Here is a 19,864-nt window from a genome sequence, read left to right as displayed (position 1 = left end):
GGTGGCGGGACACACCGCCGCGGTACGCACCGCCGCGGACGTGACCGCCATTTTCTATCTACTTATCCACTTGCGACTTGAACTTTCACAGGAGAGGACCTATACTGCAAGTGTTGCTGTGACCTCGGTCTGGAAGGGACAATGGCTGCTGCGACTGGGGAAAGGGCCCCTGCCTTCACTGGAGAGGAGTTGGAGAAACTTGTGGATGGGGTCTTCCCCCAGTATGCGCTACTCTACGGTCCTCCAGACCAACAAGTGAGTTTAATTCTATCTGGATTTGGGGCCACTGGCTGGCTTGGGGGCCTGGCGGGGATGGGGGGCATGTTGGGCCTGGCGGGGGGCCTGGCGGGGGGCCTGGCGGGGATGGGGTGCATGTTGGGGCTGGCGGGGGGCCTGGCGGGGGGCCTGGCGGGGATGGGGTGCATGTTGGGGCTGGCGGGGGGCCTGGCGGGGATGGGGGGCATGTTGGGCATGGCGGGGGGCCTGGCGGGGGGCCTGGCGGGGATGGGGTGCATGTTGGGGCTGGCGGGGGGCCTGGCGGGGATGGGGGGCATGTTGGGCCTGGCGGGGGGCCTGGCGGGGGGCCTGGCGGGGATGGGGGGCATGTTGGGGCTGGCGGGGGCCTGGCGGGGGGCCTGGCGGGGATGGGGTGCATGTTGGGGCTGGCGGGGGGCCTGGCGGGGGGCCTGGCGGGGATGGGGGGCATGTTGGGCATGGCGGGGGGCCTGGCGGGGATGGGGGGCGTTGGGCCACTGGAAAGGAAAAGGCTGAGTAACTTGAACGTGGTATTTCTCCCTCCCTGTACGTGTCACATAGGTCCGCGCCCATGAGAAGATCGGGATTTGGCGTGCCATCGCCAAGGAAGTCCGGGCCCTGGGGGTCCACCATCGACGGGGCACCCACTGCCGCAAGAGGTGGGAGGACATCCGCCGCGGGACCAAGAAGACCGCCGAGTCTCTGCTGGGGATGGCCTCCCAACGTAGGCGGGGTGCCTGCCGTCAACTGAGCCCCCTGATGTTCCGGATCCTGGCGGTGGCCTACCCTGATTTGGATGGGCGCGTGAGGGCAGCACAGCAGACACAAGGGGGTGAGTACAAGCATCATCTACTCTGTTGTCGTGCAGTGGAGGTGTCTGGGTGGGGGAGGAGGGCTGTGGGTCCCCCTAGGCCAGGGCGATATCTGTAGGCTGGGCACCCCCGTAAGCCCCTGTGTCCCCAGCCACCACCCTCAGTAGTGTGTCAGTACAGCCATCCCTGGGCCGTGTCATCCATGGGTGCAGTTGACAACTCTAGGCGTGTAGGGCATGTTCCACGGAATGCGTAGCGGACCCCAAGTGCGCAACTTAGTGCAGGGGGCATCTGTGTCTGTCATGTCCGCTAACTGTACCGGAGATCCATGTACTCAATATCCCTTTATTTCTCTCTCCCCCCCCCTTTTTGTTTGTCTTTCTGTGCTTGTGTGCATCAGCATCATCAGGCGGAGGAGAAGTGGCATCGGGGCAGGAGGGAGCTGCATCTCACATGGCCCAGGAGGGCCATGCCACAGAGTCAGACTGGACCAGTGAGACGGAGGGCGAGGGGAGCTCCACGACGGGGACGACTGGAGCCTGCAGCGACACAGACACGTCCTCGGAAGGGGGCTCCCTTGCGGGGGTGGCACCATCCGTGCCCCCCGCCATTACAGGTACAGCCGCCACCCAGCGCACCATCTCCGCCCTCCCAGCAGCCCCTCCGCGTTCGCCCCGTGCCCGCTCTGCCAGGAAGCCGGGCATCTCCTTCGCCCCAGGCACCTCAGGCCCTGCCCCTGTTACCCCCGCTGCCCTCAGTGAGGAGGTCATTGACCTCCTCCGAACGCTCATTGTTGGGCAGACTACCCTTTTGAATGCCATCCAGGGGGTGGAGAGGGAGGTTCATCGCAGCAATGCGTACCTGGAGGGCATTCATTCGGGTCAGGCTGCCCATCAGCGATCGTTCCAGGCTCTGGCCTCAGCACTGACGGCAGCCATTGTCCCTGTCTCCTGCCTGCCTCTACTAACTCCCTCCTCCCAGTCTCCTGTTCCTCTGCCTGTCCCACCCACACCATCAGACCAGCCTGCACACACCTCAACACCCAAGAGAAGCTCATCCAAACATAAGCACCACAGATCACGCAGACATTCACACACGCAACATTCCGATGCAGACATGCCAACAGTCACTACCACCTCTGTGACCCCCACCTCCTCGTCTCCCTCCTCCCTCCCTGTGACGTCTACACTCACACCTCCATTCACCTCACCATCAGCCAGTGTTTCCATCACCAGCACACCCTCCACTCCAGTCCGCACACGTGCAGTCACCATCCCCACTGCCATTTACACGTCCCCTGTGTCCTCTCCCACTGTGTCTGTCACCCCCTCTTCCACACCACACAAACGCAGCCACCCACCCACCCAACAGCCATCCACCTCACGACAGCCTATCCCTCCTGCACCTGCACCCAAAGACAGCAAACGTGACTCACCTACAACCACATCCTCTCCCTCCACTCCCATTCCCACTGTACCTACCACTCTCCATTGTCCCAAGAAGCTCTTCCTCGCCACTACTAACTTCTTTCCTGACCCTGAGCCCCCCCCTCCTTCTCGTCGGGGTAAGAAGAGCACCTCAGCCACCACCAGCCCTGCAGCCCCCTTGACAAGGGTGCAGGGGTATTGGAGCCCGCCAGCCCGCATGTCTGGATCTTCGCCCAGCAGCAAGGGTACAGCCAGCCCACCCCCTGGGAAGAGGAGCAGAAGGCGGAAGGGGCGCCGCAGGAGCCCGCCTTCTACATCCCCCCCGGACACCACCCAGAGACAGTCACCTGCCACAGCTCCAAAGGGAGGAAAGGGCCACAGGCCGACGACTAAGGAGGGCAAGGGCAGCAAGTTGGAGAGGTCAGGCAGCAGGCCTGCTGCCCAGGAGGAGCCCACAACCCCCATAGCCGCTGCCCCGGGAGGAACCGGCACAGCTGGCCCGGGAGAGCCCACCAGCCCCATAGCCGCTGCCCAGGGAGGACCCAGCCCAGCTGGCCAGGAGGGCCCCACCACCCACAGCCCAGGTGGGCAGTGAAGGAGCACCATCCCCGCTGCCCAGGAGGGCACCACCAGGCATTTAGCAGTTGGCCATAGACCGTCCGCCGTCTCAAGAACCGCTGAACTGGGCCCTTCAAGGCAAGAACCGCTGAACTGGGCCCCGCCGTCTCAAGAACCGCTGAACTGGGCCCTTCAAGGCAAGAACCGCTGAACTGGGCCCCGCCGTCTCAAGAACCGCTGAACTGGGCCCTTCAAGGCAAGAACCGCTGAACTGGGCCCCGCCGTCTCAAGAACCGCTGAACTGGGCCCTTCAAGGCAAGAACCGCTGAACTGGGCCCCGCCGTCTCAAGAACCGCTGAACTGGGCCCTTCAAGGCAAGAACCGCTGAACTGGGCCCTTCAAGGCAAGAACCGCTGAACTGGGCCCTTCAAGGCAAGAACCGCTGAACTGGGCCCCGCCGTCTCAAGAACCGCTGAACTGGGCCCTTCAAGGCAAGAACCGCTGAACTGGGCCCTTCAAGGCAAGAACCGCTGAACTGGGCCCTTCAAGGCAAGAACCGCTGAACTGGGCCCCGCCGTCTCAAGAACCGCTGAACTGGGCCCTTCAAGGCAAGAACCGCTGAACTGGGCCCTTCAAGGCAAGAACCGCTGAACTGGGCCCCGCCGTCTCAAGAACCGCTGAACTGGGCCCTTCAAGGCAAGAACCGCTGAACTGGGCCCTTCAAGGCAAGAACCGCTGAACTGGGCCCTTCAAGGCAAGAACCGCTGAACTGGGCCCTTCAAGGCAAGAACCGCTGAACTGGGCCCTTCAAGGCAAGAACCGCTGAACTGGGCCCTTCAAGGCAAGAACCGCTGAACTGGGCCCCGCCGTCTCAAGAACCGCTGAACTGGGCCCTTCAAGGCAAGAACCGCTGAACTGGGCCCTTCAAGGCAAGAACCGCTGAACTGGGCCCTTCAAGGCAAGAACCGCTGAACTGGGCCCTTCAAGGCAAGAACCGCTGAACTGGGCCCTTCAAGGCAAGAACCGCTGAACTGGGCCCTTCAAGGCAAGAACCGCTGAACTGGGCCCTGGGCCCTTCAAGGCAAGAACCGCTGAACTGGGCCCTTCAAGGCAAGAACAGCTGAACTGGGCCCTTCAAGGCAAGAACCGCTGAACTGGGCCCTTCAAGGCAAGAACCGCTGAACTGGGCCCCGCCGTCTCAAGAACCGCTGAACTGGGCCCTTCAAGGCAAGAACCGCTGAACTGGGCCCTTCAAGGCAAGAACCGCTGGCCCTTTGGCAGACGTGGCAGGGCAGGATCTATCTCGGGCAGGGCTGCAGGATGTCCTCTGGCCAACTTGCCTCCTCCAGTGGCAGTGGGGTCTGTTATGGACTGTTTGGACTGTGGCTTTGCTCTCCCCAGGATGGCCCAGTGGGCAGGCCACCCACTGTATGGACTGTATGGACTGTGGCTTTGCTCTCCCCAGGATGGCCCAGTGGGCAGGCCACCCACTGTATGGACTGTATGGACTGTGGCTTTGCTCTCCCCAGGATGGCCCAGTGGGCAGGCCACCCACTGTATGGACTGTTTGGACTGTGGCTTTGCTCTCCCCAGGATGGCCCAGTGGGCAGGCCACCCACTGTATGGACTGTATGGACTGTGGCTTTGCTCTCCCCAGGATGGCCCAGTGGGCAGGCCACCCACTGTATGGACTGTTTGGACTGTGGCTTTGCTCTCCCCAGGATGGCCCAGTGGGCAGGCCACCCACTGTATGGACTGTATGGACTGTGGCTTTGCTCTCCCCAGGATGGCCCAGTGGGCAGGCCACCCACTGTATGGACTGTTTGGACTGTGGCTTTGCTCTCCCCAGGATGGGCCAGTGGTCATGGAGTCCCCTCGTGGATCTGGCGTCGTGTACTCAAGTGGCTGAGGTGCCCCCCCTTCCCTTCCCCCTGAGGTGCCTGTCCTATTTTCTTTCTGATGCCCCTGCAGTGTTCTCTCCGTGGAGTTCTTGTCGTGGGACTGGGCCTTGCCCCTTTGCACAGGACCCCTGTGATCCACGGACAGTGGTTGGACTACATTTAGTAGCTGTATATATTTTGTACATAGTTTATTTATTTATTGGGATTAATGGCGTACATATTTCAATATATCTGCCCGTTTATGATCTCTTCTTTTGGTCTTTGCATTATTTCGGAGGGGGGTGGTTTGTGGGTTGTGACAGTGATCTGTGGGAATGCATTGATGTGTGTGTTGTAGTGGGTGTGGGTGGGTGGGTGTGTGCCGGTAATCTTTTCCCTCCCCTGTGTCGTAGGTGCAGTACTCACCGATGTCTTCCGCGCCGCCGGGCGTGCTCCTGGTATATGAGGAGGAATAGGAGTGCGGGGATGACCTGTAACTCTGGCTCCATACTGCCGGAATCTCGCGTGGAGTGCGTAGAGGTGAGCGTTTTCCCGTTCGTAGTCTGTTTCCGCCGTGTTCTTATCGGCGGTGCTCCCGCCCCGGAAAAGGTGGCAGATTGGTGGGTCGTAATAGGGTGGGCGGTACTTTGTCTGCCGCCGGGCTGTTGGCGGGAACCGCCGCGCTGTTTGTTTGTACCGCTGTGGTGGTCGGAGTGTTAAGTTGGCGGGCTGTGTTGGCGGTTCCCGCCAGGGTCAGAATGCCATTTTTAATACCGCCGGTCTGTTCGCGGTCCGACCGCCGCCTCTCCGCCGACCGCCAAGGTCAGAATGAGGGCCTATGTCTTTTACGGTATGTTACCATACACAAATGACATATACAGTATTTGTTTCATATGAGGTTTCATTGTACAACTGAGTTGTAGAAATTTAGGTGTGAGCCATAATAACCCAAACAATACACACTGTTAGAATTGAAATAGTCTGCAGGAGAGTAATACATTAGTACACAGCTATCATGGTGCCTAACAGTTTCTAATCTCCCTCTGCTTGTTCTATGTATAGCACAGCATGTTAAGTTTGGAGCTTGCCTGTCTGAATCACAGGGGAGACATCATCCCTCATATCAGAGGAATGGGCTGTGATCTGGTTGTGCATCAGCAGCAAGGCAGGCAGCATCTAGTTGTGTTTCTCTGTTTGGAAACTCCCTCTTGCATATCTTGGGACAAGGAAGTGATTTTATAAGTCATATGTCATCGTGATGACAAAGTTTCCCTACGCAGGAATGCCAAACCTTAACCCCTACCACATCTATCAGCAACATACCAGACTGTATCCTTGACTGGGGCACAGAGTGAATATGTTCAGGCAAACTCCAGTGCAGAAGTAGGCAAAACAGTGTGATTTGACTAATTGACAACACCTTAGGACTGGCTATTTGCTAAATTAACTGATAGGAAGGGCAATGAGAATCATTTAGTGCAAAGTGCTCTGAGGCTCTTAGATGTGAGCAAATGAGTATAAGTACATTCAGGGTAAGATGCACAAAGGCCTCCAGCCTGAGGCTAATGCGCAAAGTATACGTTACACTTGCCACAATACACTTTGACTGACTGTGGGTGTTGTGACTGCCCTGCCAGCACACTTGCCTCTCTGGCCCTGCCCCATACACTTTTTATTCACATTGCATGAACTGTACATGTTACGTGGCATTACCTATGCATGTCAATGTTAGGATGTGGTATGGATGTAAACATTGTTGATGTTTGAAGATGATGTTGGGTCATGTGTGTCTTACTGGATTGGCCTGTTTATCGTATGAATGTCCTATTTGTTTGTCAGACTTTGCAGGTGTGTTTCAGTGACCAGTTGCCTGTGTCCCCTCCTCAATGTTGTTGTCTGAGCAGTATGACATTAGTGATGTAGCCTTGTTAGCCAGGCACGTGAGGGACCATGACGTATGCAGCCTGTGTGTGTCGTTAGTGCTGTGTGGCTCCTATTGCTGTTTACTCAGGCTTATGTTTGTGTCAGGTATGGACATTCGGCATTTGAGTGTACTGGTGCCTTTGTCTTATTTCTATGAATAGTTGCGGATGTCATCCTCACCCCCTAATTTAGGTATGTATGTTCCATGGGGAGGTTCTTGCCATTTGGTACTATAGCTGCACAGAGATGAGAGGTGTTATTGTCAACTGTTGTGGCAGTTACATTGCAGTTGTTGTTTTGGCTACTGCATTACTGATAGGGACCTAGTTGATGTAGGATAGATTTTGCAATACAAGTGCCTGGATGTGGATTTGTGTTAGTGGCCTTCCCACCTGTTGCTGCTTTCCCTTGGCTCTATTGTTGTCATTACAGGATGTCCCCATGGGACTGTTGTTGTTGCTGTATTTTGTCGTGCCCCAGCTTCGGTCTGTGCTGGGCATGCCCCCCTGCCGTGCCCCTTTACCCATGCCACTTCATATATGTGCTGACTTACATGCATTGTGTAGTAGGTATCCCCCCCCTGCTTACAGTCCCCATTATTGCATTTGAATTCCCCATGCGACTTGCCCTGCATGTGCGTTGTGTCGTGGTAGTCTGCGCTGTCCAGTCCTTGAATCCCTGTGACGATCTCCTCCGGGATGACGGCTGCGACCATCTCCTCCATGTGGTCCAGGGCCTCCTGTTGTGCTGGACTCCCCCCTCCAGTCTGCATTGCTGCCTTCCTGTTCCTGGCCATTTTCTCTTTTGTCCTACGTTTGCAGTCATGCCAGCGTTTCTTACACTCAGTGACTGTGCGGCGTTCTTCAGCCACACTGTTGATCTTGTCCACTATTTGTTTCCATATGGCCTTTCTCCTACTGAGTGGCAATTTAGAGGAGATGAAAAGTTGGTGCTGGTGTTCCGTCACCTCTTTCACCAGGATTTCCTGCTCCTCTTCACTGAAGCGACACTTTCTTTTTTTTTTTTAAATGTCCTGGTTCCTGTATGGATCCTCCTGGCTGGTTCCTGGTCTGCTCTCATCCTCCTGGGATCTGTTGTGGCATCTGGGATCCATTTTGGGTCTCCTCTGCTGACAGGGCAGTTTTCGCGCAAAAATGTAACGCAATAGCGTGAAAAAACCCAGCGCTTTACGAATTGCGCTGTCGTAAATCGACCCACAGTGATGTGCGTCGCCTTTACGTTGGTTTCCTTTACGACAGACCGACGCTGTGTGCGTCACGAAATAATGACTCCCACCTGTTGGTTGCGCCGCCGTACGTCAAAGTATAAATTTGACGCCCGCGCGGCGCTTCAAAATGGCGTTAGACGGCCCAATTTTTTTTGACGCAAAGTATAAATATGGCCCCCAGTGTTTCTCACTTTCCCTGACCACCCACTCTGAAATGAATTACAAGTGGGCAGCCCAATAGTAGTCTTGGATGTTACGACATGCATGACCACATTTATTTCTGGGTAGCATAAGTAACTCATTAGATATACACGGTTGTTTTCCTGGCCATATGAACGTGCGGAGGTCTCCCTAGAGTTTGGATATATCTTACGATGGGGTGGGCGTAGGGAGTGATTGGAATAAATAGAGCAACCTACGGAGGATTTTCTTTTTAATTACATTTATGCGACCTAGCCAGGAAATGTAAAGTGGTTTCCAGCCACGGAGGTCTTCTAGGATATTTTTTTCATAGGGATGACCAATTCAACTGCGTCCATGTGGAGAGGTCATTAGTAATGTTAATTCCTAGGTACTTAATGGAGTTTGACGCCCAAGGAAATGGGTTGGTCTTTTGGAAGGTGGTGATGGTGTGAGGGGGGATAGTCAGATTAAGTGCTTGTGGATTAGACATATTGATTTTGTAGCCGGATACGCTTTCAAGTTCTTGGAGCACATGGGTCACAGCTGGGAGGGAAGTAAGTGAGACAGTTAAAGCCAGAAGGAGGTCATCCACAAAAAGCAGGAGTTATGATCCTGCCTTCCAAAAAGGCTACCAGTTATTCTGGGGCCTGGCAGAGGTGAATGGCTAAGGGGCTTAAAACTTTTTTAAACAGGTGGGTGGGTCTGTATGGGTATTAAGAACGAAATTTTTGGTATTGTTAGGATTCAGAGTTAACTAATAGTTAACATCCATTAAATTATTTTTGTAGGACTTTTTTTAGATTAATTATATCAAGGGATTGGTAAACCTGAGGTATGTAAATGTAAATTAGCACTTGTATAGCGCACTACTCACCCGTTAGGGTCTCAAGGCGCTGTACTCATAGATAAGTATCATCAGAATACTGGAGTATTGCTATGTTTTTGCCTTTTATTATTTCTATCAGTGACACCATGTACAAGTTGAAAAAGTGTTTACCAAATGAGGATCCTTGTAGGACACCGCAGCTTAAGGTGTATGCCGATGACTTGAAGAAGACAAGCATTACAAATTGTTTTCTGGGTGTTTGGAATTAATAGAGCTAATTTAAGAACAATTCTTCAATGCCCGTTCTGGCTGATAAAATGATTAGAAAGGATATATGCGTTAGCAGACAAGAGTCTCTTTCATCTAATATTTTGAGGAAATCATCCATGATTTGTAGGGTGGGTGATTCGATACTATGGCCCTCATCCCGAGTCTGGTGGTCTTAAGACCGTCAGTCTCGCGGTGGCGGTCGGATCGCCGACACAGCCAGGTTGCCACCAGACAACAGCCTGGCGGTCTCAGCAGTCTCAATCAACAAGGGCAGCGCAGCTTGCAGCACTGCCCTGGGGATTATGAGTCGCCTTTCCTCCAGCCTGCGGTAGCCTCGCCATGCAAAGGCTGGTGGAAAAGGTGCCGGGGGCCCCATAAAGGCCCCTGCATTACCCATGCACTTGGCATGGTCAGTGGAGGAGCCACCATGGACAGCCCTGTCACGCTTTCCAATGCCTGAATTATAGGCAGTGGAAAGCGCAACGGGTGCTGATGCACCCGCCTCACTGCCACATTGCTGCCATCTCGATTACGAGCTGCGTCAATGTTATGGCCCTGTTCATCGCAGGGCCAGCGGGCAGAAGCGGTTAACTCCTAATAGGGCTGGCAGTGTTCTGGCCGGCTGGATGGCGGTATGAGTTTGGCGGGTATCCGCCGCCTGCCAAACCTGGAATGAAGGCCAATGTTTTGGTCTGAAGTCTGATTGTTAGGTTACCAGCCTGATGTTTTGGATGTTTTCTGTGTCTCTGTTTGGCGGCTTAAGTATTGGTATTACTTGCCAGACTTAAGAGCTGTTTGAAAGTTCCCTTCAGACAGTGATGAATTCACAATTTGAGGAGCAGAAGGGAACTCCCCTCTATTCATGACTTGATTAGGGTAGTTGGAAAAGCTTAATTTGAAAGCATGGATGGTTTTGTGGTACTGGTCATCTTTTGTAGGCCCTCAATGTCCAGAAGGTTGAAATGATGACAACTGGGGAACTAACTTCTCTGGTTTGATCGGCTTGTTGAAGTTTTGCTCTGGTTTGTCATGCATTATTTGATTTTTTTTCCTGCAAAAAACTTGCAATACATTCTGCTTTGATCTTTGTACAAGGAACCTTTAATTGCTTAATCAAGTTGGAGCATAATTTTATATTTTTTAAGAGGGTTTTATGTCTGTTGCTTCTGTAATCTTGCTTTTGAAACAGTTGAGCTTTCTCATGTGAATTAAGTCTTTGTGTTTCCTTTTCTGCTCTTTGAGAATTCAAAAGCCATCTAACAAATTTTTCGCTCTCCATTTTGTTTCTAGTTTACTTGTCAGTCTTTTTCTAATTTGTAGTTTGTTGAAGTTTTTGGGGTTGAGAGCCCTGTGCAAGCTTTTTTTTAGAGTGAGTGGGGCTACTTCAGTGAGGATGTTTGTTACTTTCTCAATGCAGTGGTCTGCAAGGGCGTTGGTGGAAGTCAGTTCTTCCGTTTTTCGAGTGATGGTATTCACAGCTTCTGAAAGGCAGTGCATGGGGAACATTTGTAAGGGTCTTTTCTAGATCTTGAAGATATTCCTAGGAGACCCTCTCAGGCAACTAGTGGAGGGCCAGAAACAGAATAGCACAAAGGTTAGTTCAAAATAAAATGCCTTGGTCCTCAGCAATGAAGAAGTTATCTTCTGCTTTGATACGACCAAGGGTCTTGCCTTTTTTGTGAGTCAAGGAGGATATAAATTCTGTGAGCTTATTACAGTCACAGATTCATTTTTTTAGTTGCCTAGTTAGATCATACATGTTGATGTTCCAAGGCAGATTGAAATAATTCAAGTATTGTTGGACTAATGTATGCACATATTCATAAACACATCTTCAAAATGTTCTGTGAACTTGAATAAATAACATAAATACAGCTTTTATTAAGATGTATGTTGAAAATTGGGTCACTGGTTGGGTGAACCCTACTCAAGCAGCAGCCACTATGTCTAACAAGGTGACATCACTAGCAAACCTGAAAGAAACCTGTGCTTAATCCTCTGGAAGCCCAAAGCATTCAGGCAGAACTGAGAGGCTATGTGTAAAATATTTAAAGTGAAAACACAACACAAGAAAAGTCAGACATAAATTTGGAAAAGGAGAGTAAGATTAAATTTATTACCAAAACGACAAAGATCCAAACAGTAGAACCGGAGACATACAATGTTAAGGTTTTAAGTGAAAATAGTGTATAAATAATGCACAAAGTGGGAAAAGTCACAAGTTCGGTCTGACAGCAATGGACCATGGGCAGCATACAGGGACCAAATTCAGCCTGCTGAACAAAGTAACTTCAATCGTGGTTGTGGAGCATCATGAGATCTCACGTCGAGGAGGCGTCGTACAGCGGTGGGTCTAAGGAGCTGCAAGGCTGCAATACAGAGTCCTGCATTGTCATCATCGATGCTGTCTAGGAGGGGCTTGCAAGTTAAAGTCCTGTGTCAAAGATGCATCATGCACCAATGATTGCAAAGAAGCTGCTGGGCAGTGAGGCAGAGTTTTGCGTCTGGGATGCGTCATGCAGTGGCAGTTCCAAAGCAGATCTACAAGGAGATGCATCACACTGCCTCGGTTCTGCCCATAGGACTACAGGTGGGCTTGCAAAGCACCTTCAGACCCACTTCCAAAGGTCCAGGTCTAGGGTTGCACCATTTGGAGGGCAAGACTCACAGCAGACTGAGTCCAAGTGCTGGGTTCAAGGTGGTTGGAGCCTTTTCTGTCACTGAGGCTCTGATCAGGAGGCCAGCCAATTAGCTCTTAGAGTCATTCTGGTAGTCTACGGATCAAGATGCAGCTCCAGTCCTTTCACTCAGGCAGCAGGGCAACAGGGCATCAGGGCAACAGAGTAGCAGTCCTTTTTGCAGAGCAGCACAGCAGTACTTCCAAATCTTTCACAGGTGAGATGTACTGAAGAGTTGGGTCTGAGGGTCCATTATACCTTTATATTTGGTGCCCACTTTGAAGTAGGAGGGCTTTAAATTATTGTTCTTTAGGCAGCAAACTCGGCCTTCCGACCTTCTCCCAATTGAAAGTTATCACTTATTAAATGTAATAAGTTAACACAATGTTATCCTAAAGGAGAGACAGGCTTAGCAGTAGTGAAAAACACATTTAAGGGTTTCTCACTACCAGGACATGTAAAAGTTAAAAGGACGTGACCAGTGCTTTAAAAACACTCCACCCTGCGCTAAGGGCTGTGTAAGGCCTACCCTAGGGCTGATATATGCGTTCAAAAGGAAGGTTTAGGCCTGTCAAAACGTCTGTTTTGCCAGTTTTAAGCAGCAGTTTACACTGCACACCCAGGCTGCAATGACAGGCCTGAGATGTGTTTAAAATGCTATTTAAGTGGCTGGCACAATCAGTGATGCAGATCAACTAATTGCATTCAGTGTACAGGCCCTGGGTACATGTAGTAGTACAGACTTACAAATAAATCAAATGTGCCAATTGGGTGCAAGACAATTTCACCATGTTTAAAGGCGAGTGCTCAAGCACTTTAGCACTGGTTAGTAGTAGTGAAGTGTGCAGAGACCTAAAAGCCAAAAAAACGGGTTCAGAAAACAGAATGGTGAAGGCATAGGGTTGGGGGATGACTCTGCAGAACGGGCCAAGTCCAACAATGTACCATAGCATTTTGCTATATTTTTGTAACAATTTTCAAGTACCACTAAAGTTTTTTGTGAAAAAAATGTATTATTTCAAAGCCGCAGATTTGTTTCAAAGTGTTTTTAAAAAATTTAAACTATGTATTTCTCTTATTGTTTCATCCTATTGCTTACCTTTCTGTACTCATCCTTGAGCTTATTACTTTTGAAACATTGCCCATTAGTGAAAGAGTCATGGAAGCTACATGTATGTGTAGCAAAATGTGCACAGTGTTATCTCTGTGTACACAGATTAGACCAAAGACCATTTTGTGCACTACACTCTCTATGCATGGCAAAAAGTTGGCTGTATTGGGTCATGAAACACAGGGGCTGAATGAATTCCCTGGCGGAAGGCCAGTTCATGAGGTCAGCCTTCACTCAGTCTGTGTGCTCTTGACCCGCCATGCATTGCCAAATGCTGTGTGCAGGGCATCATGACTATCCTATCACCAATCCAAAACCATTTACCCAAAAGATAAATCATGCACCGCACACTCCAGTGGCAAGACCCAATGTAATTTATTGAGTCAAAATGGAGAAAAGCATTTGGGCTTGCTTCATTTTAACTATAGTTTTTCTGTAATTTTATTTTTTATATTATTTACTACATCCAACTTCTTTGACTTTGACCTTTGAGTGTGAGCAGCAGGTCTGCCCCTCTTCCCTGCCTGCCATGGGCAGTCTCCACCTATGCACAGCACGGATTGGCACAGCATCTGGCCCTAGGCCATTTTTGACCCACTGCAAGCCGCCAACCCCACTATGCTTTGGCTGTGAGCGGTGGAGTTTAGCAACAGAGCCTTGCCTACACCAGGCCTTGCAGTATAACTTCCCTCCATGTATTGCTCATTTCCTCCCACATAATGTCATTACTTATGCAAGCTCTTTCACGCATCTGTTAAATGACAGAGTTGAAAGGCAAGCTAATGTTCTCTAAGGCATATGCTACAGGCAGCTACAGGCAGGTCCTGTGTCCAGATTCTGCTGGGCCCCTCAAGGGTCAAGCCTGGTGAGGTCGTGGGGAGAAACATATAGTGAACGCAGGGCTGTATGAAAACAATGACCTGTCCCAGAGAGTACTTAACATGGGTAAAGGCCATGTCCAGGTGACTATTAAGGTGCAGGCCCTCCACCCAAGATCTGTTGGGCACTGCCAAGTGTGATATAAAACGGCCACTGTGGAAAAGGGTGCAAATACCACAGCTACGATAAAAGCCAGACCCTACGTTCAGAGCACACTTGACATGTGTAAAGAAACACAATCTGCAATCCCATAATTCGTTTTTCTTAGCATATTTCCACCCCTCTAGCGTGTACTTGAAGCCCTTTGTAGTAGATGTGTCCACTCCTTGCCCTCACATTGTGATTTTGCCTGTGATAGTTTTTCAGTGGACAAATTCTCAGACTGCTACCAATTGCAATCTTTAATTTTTTGTGTTACATCTACTGACAACAATGATTACTTTTTTTATAAAACTGGTAGTGCTGTCCATCATTTCTTAGTTGATCCTTCCCCCCACCCAGACAACATTCACAATTCATTAAATGTGCACTGCAGTTTGCCTTTTCTCTTTTAAAGGATATTTTCCACCCCTTTGACGGTTACCCCGGTCAGAGCCCTAACCCTTTTTCAGAGACCTGAACTTAAGAACAAAAGCAGTGCAAAATGATTAGCAGGACACCATTTTCAATTTTTATTCACCAATTAGATGTTTGCACACAGCACATTGGTTAAAAGAAAAACTGTCTCAGCCAATCAGATGTGATTGAAATTTGAAATGCATTGTTTAGGAAAGGGCCGGAAACCTAATGATCAGAGCATAAGAGCAGCTAGAAAACTATAAAGGCTAAAAATTAGTACCTGTTCAATGGTGAGTGGAGGACTTGGAAGCTACCACGTAGATTGCGGGGTGGTGAGGAATACAGGAAAAGGGCACAGCCATACCATACCATAGCAAGGGTCACTGGAAATATGCAAGAGAGGGCCAAATTATGTGGCAGGGTTGAGTAAAGTATGCTGCAAGAAAATGGAAATTGTGCAGCAAAAGTGGCACATTTTGTAACAGTGTCACTTTATTATTTCGTCATTTTTAAACTTAGTAACACTGTAAGGGCATTGGTTGCACCTCATTAGCACCCGTTTAACACCCAAATATAGAAATAAATTACAGATAGATGAGCAGTCTAGTTTTGCAAAGGGTCTTTCACTGCGCTGTTATGTCTTGCTGCATATTTAGTAACTTTTTACCCATTTGAGCTAGAAACAATATTTTGGGTTAGAGTCTGTAGAGTATGCAGCAGCTGATGGGTTATGTGGCAAATGTGGCATATCTATAAGTATGTGAAAATCGCTGCAACCTCACAACTGCATAATTCCAGTGGCCCTGACCATACCAGGAGCGAGAGCCCCAGACAGAAATGGAGCATGAAGGTAGGGCAGCATAATAGTGGTCATGGTGGTAGGGGTCAGTAGGCATCGATGGAAGCTGAGGGGGGAGGGTGTGTGGCTTAGGGTTCAAGACAGCATCTGGAAGTGTCATCGTTTGGGGAGATGCACTGGATTGGCCTGCAAGGCCCTGGGTGTAGAAGTGATGAAGTGAATGCAGAGAAGAGCTGCTCCAGTGCCTATTGGTCTTGGTGCTATGTGCTTAGTGCCAAGTGGGACACAAAAGGAAGGTGCAAGGGGTTTGAGCAACTGGCGTAACAATAGCCCCCGCAGCCCGCGGTGCGGAGAGGGCCCCGAGCTCCCTCAGTACAATAAACTGTGCACGGACGGCAGGGCCCTGCCTGAGAGCTCCTGACTTGAGGTGGGGGAGTGGATGGGTGGCCCCCTCAAGCTTCCTTACGCTACTGTTTGGGGCGCTCAGAAGATGGAATCAATGGAAGTAGTTGATGGAGTACTATGGCAGAAAAGGAACACAGGCAAATGACTACTTGCCTCAGTGGCTCTGTCCTTATAGCAATTAGTACAGAAAATAATTAACAAGTTCTTGCGGAAAAAGACCACACACAACAACCAAGTACTTCCGTTTCCTTAGCAACACTGCATCATATATCGAACCGATAATCTAAAATAAATAGTGCGGCACATCATTCGACTGAAATTTAAAAGTGAGGGTTAATGTTGTGTACCCTCTAGGAATACTGGCTTTAGACTCAATTCTGATTTAGAATATTTTCCACAGAAATATGTGTGCTAAGAATCATTTTTCTACAAGGTATTTTATTAAATGTGCGCTCTTGCCTGTTTAGAACGATTTTGAAATGCATGCATCCTACATGTTGTCAAGTAAATGTATTCTAAACATCCTGCAAATGAAATGCGCCACAGAAATTCAGCCATTGAAACAGTTTGTAAACATATGAATATCGCTGCCTCACAAACATATGTGGGGATCGCTTCCCCGAGGTCTGGTGTTGGCAGCTGCAGCAAATCTACTCAAACAGCCCAGAGTGAAAAGTCTTGCGGCTCAACATCAATCTGGCAAATGCACCTCTAAAAGCCTATTCTGATCTCCAAAGAATAAGCATATCAGAAATGTGACAGAGCCTCGAGCAAACATTTTCAATCAAGCTGCGCTTTAGAGACAGCAGCGACTGTAAATCTGGAGAGATATCGTGACTGATGGGAGACAAGGTGCGCCGCTGTGCACAAAATGAAGGGAAATCCAGTTATAGAAGGGTTGGGGTGATCTAGGTGTGCAGTGCGCTAATAAACACAGTGACAACATCACCTCATTCGGAGTAATAGGTCATAGCACATGATGGGACGAGAAGGCGGAGCCCAATAAAATAAACAAACAGCACCAAGCGTCACACATTCAATTTGAATAACTGCGCCTAAATGAGAGTGCTTAGGCCCGTATTTATACTTTTTTTAGCACCGCATTTGCGCCGCTTTTTGACGCAAAACGGCGCAAACCTACAAAATACAATGGGGCCATATTTATACTTTTTGAAGCAAAACTGCGCTAATGCAGTTTTGCGCCAAAAAAATTAGCGCCGGCTAACGCCATTCTGAAGCGCCATGCGGGCGCCGTATTTATTGAATGACGTTAGCCGGCGTTAGCCGCCGGCGCTGTCTGGTGTGCGTTGAAAAAAACGACGTACACCAGGCAGCGCCGGCATAGGGGGAAAATGGCGTATGGGCATCCAGAAATGGTGCAAGTCAGGCTGAGGCAAAAAAATCGCCACAACCCGATTTGCGCCATTTTTTTACGACGCCCATCCCCCATTGAAATGACTCCTGTCTTAGCAAAGACAGGAGTCATGCACCCTTGCCCAATGGCCATGCCCAGGGGACTTCTCTCGCAAATGCGCCGCAAAAAAAGTATAAATACGGTTAGTTTGAACGGGTGGCTGCCGGTGCGGGCCACCGACAGTTATTGTGGGGACCACACTTCTTTTCCGCAACAGATATTTACCAAGTTGAAGAGCAGGAATACACGTTGATCGGAAAGACGAGGACAGAAAGGAACAAAAAGCGTCTCGGAGGAAGAACGCAGGAGCTCGTAAGGGGAGATAAAGTGCAGGGAGTGTCTGCAAGTTATTTAAAGAGACGTGGTTTTAACTTAAACTTAACTACCAGCCTTGGTATTCGGTGCGCCAAGAGCTGCTGAGCAGACCTCTGGGCACTGCCACTCATTCTTTTACACAATAAACACTGCTGCCGGTGCTCTAATGTCTGTAAATCGTCCTTCAGTTGCAATGTCCACAAGTTTGAAGCCATCTAGAGATGGCAAAATGGCTGCATTTAAACATGACCGATAAATCATTTTGTTATCTTTGGAACATAATGAACAAATAAACACATAAAAATGGAAACATGCTTCCAAAGATGGGATGAATCTGGTAAATTAGCAGAATGCAAAATGCCTCATAGTATAGCCCTGTAGCAAGTGGTCAGGATCCTCTTTTGGACTTCAGGTGTATTCTCACTACCCCACTTCCGGCCACAGACCCCTGTCCTTGAAGAGACCCCAAACTATGGGCCATGCTGTCAGAAGGCGATATGTTTCACAGCACGAGTCGTTGTAATCGCGCCCGCATTTGCCAAATAATCCACAATCTGCTGCATACTCTGCATATTTAAACAAAACAAATTGTTTCCAGCTCAAGCGGTTCAAATGTTACTAAAAGCACAGTGACACGTGTTGCCACACAGTGGAAGGTCCTTTCTAAAGCTTGGCTAGTCACCTGTGAGGTTGGTTATTACTACATTTGAGTGTTAAACTGGAACAGACGAGGTGCAACCAAGACAGAGTTAACAAGTGTTAGAAATGGGGTCTTTGGTTGGCAGTCAGGTTACCCCCTGTCCAGGAAAGAACCCTCACTCTAGTCAGGGTAAAAGAGAATCACCCTCAGCTAACCCCTGCTTACCCCTTTGGTAGCTTGGCATGAGCAGTAGGCTTAACTTCAGAGTGCTAGGTGTAAAATGTTTGTACCAACACACACAGTAACTTCCTGAAATCACTACAAAATGACACAACACAGGTTTAGAAAAATAGGAACTATTTATCTAAACAAAACAAGACCAAAACAACAAAAATCCACAATACACAAGTCAAGTTATCAATTAAAAATCAAAAAGAGTCTTCATGTAATTTTAAACACACAGTAACACTGTTAGCGTGAAAATGTACCTTGGGTGTGTCAAAAATAACCCCGTCTGGGCGAGTGTGCATCAAAAAGGGCTTGTGATGCATCGATTTCACTCACAAGCGCGACCTTCGTTGGGTAGGAGCACGTAGTTTCTTCTCTCTGCAGGAGAGCGATGCGTCGATCCGGTCAGCACTCTCGGGTCCGGGCAGGCCTTGCGGTACTTGCGTCGGAAATCCAGCCGCACAATGATCCGAAAACCACGCAGAGCAGGTTGCGATTTCACCAGCCTCTGTCAGCGATGCTGCGCGTCATTTCTCCAGCTCCGTGCGTCGATTCTTCGGTCACGTTACAAGCAAGCGTTGATTTTCAGCCACGAAGCCGGCAGTGCATCGATTTCCCAGCCGCAGACCGGAGTTGCGTCAATCTTTTCCCCGCACGATGTTCTGTGCGTGGATTTCTTCCTCTTAGGCTGCCAGCTTCTGATTTCAGGGTCCCAGAAACTGGATGGGCACCACAGGGCAGAGTAAAAGTCTCCCCAGCGACTCCAGGTGCTGGCAGAGAGAAGTCTTTGATATCCCTGAGACTTCAAACAACAGGAGGCAAGATCTAAATCAATCCCTTGGAGATCTTCACAAGATGGAAGGCACACACAGTCCAGTCTTTGCCCTCTTACTCTGGCAGAAGCAGCAACTGCAGGATAGCTCCACAAAGCACAGTCACAGGCAGGGCAGCTCTTCTACCTCAGCTCTTCAGCTTTTCTCCAGGCAGAGGTTCCTCTTGGTTTCCAGAAGTGATCTAAAGTCTGTGGTTTTGGGTGCCCTTCTTATACCCAATTTCTCCTTTGAAGTAGGCCTACTTCAAAGCAAAGTCTCTCTTGAATGTGAAATCCTGCCTTGCCCAGGCCAGGCCCCAGACACTCATCAGGGGGTTGGAGACTGCATTGTGTGAGGGCAGGCACAGCCCTTTCAGGTGTGAGTGACCACTCCTCCCCTCCCTCCTAGCACAGATGGCTCATCAGGAAATGCAGACTACACCCCAGCTCCCTTTGTGTCACTGTCTAGTGTGAGGTGCAACCAGCCCAGCTGTCAAACTGACCCAGACAGGGAATCCACAAACAGGCAGAGTCACAGAAATGGTATAAGCAAGAAAATGCTCACTTTCTAAAAATGGCATTTTCAAACACACAATCTTAAAGTCAACTTTACTAAAATATGTATTTTTAAATTGTGTGCTCAGAGACCCCAAACTCCAAACGC

This window comes from Pleurodeles waltl, chromosome 2_2 (genome assembly GCF_031143425.1).
Source record: "Pleurodeles waltl isolate 20211129_DDA chromosome 2_2, aPleWal1.hap1.20221129, whole genome shotgun sequence".
NCBI classification, from domain to species: domain Eukaryota; kingdom Metazoa; phylum Chordata; class Amphibia; order Caudata; family Salamandridae; genus Pleurodeles; species Pleurodeles waltl.
The sequence above is the reverse complement of the archived record's forward strand: the minus strand, read 5'-3'. Positions refer to the sequence as shown.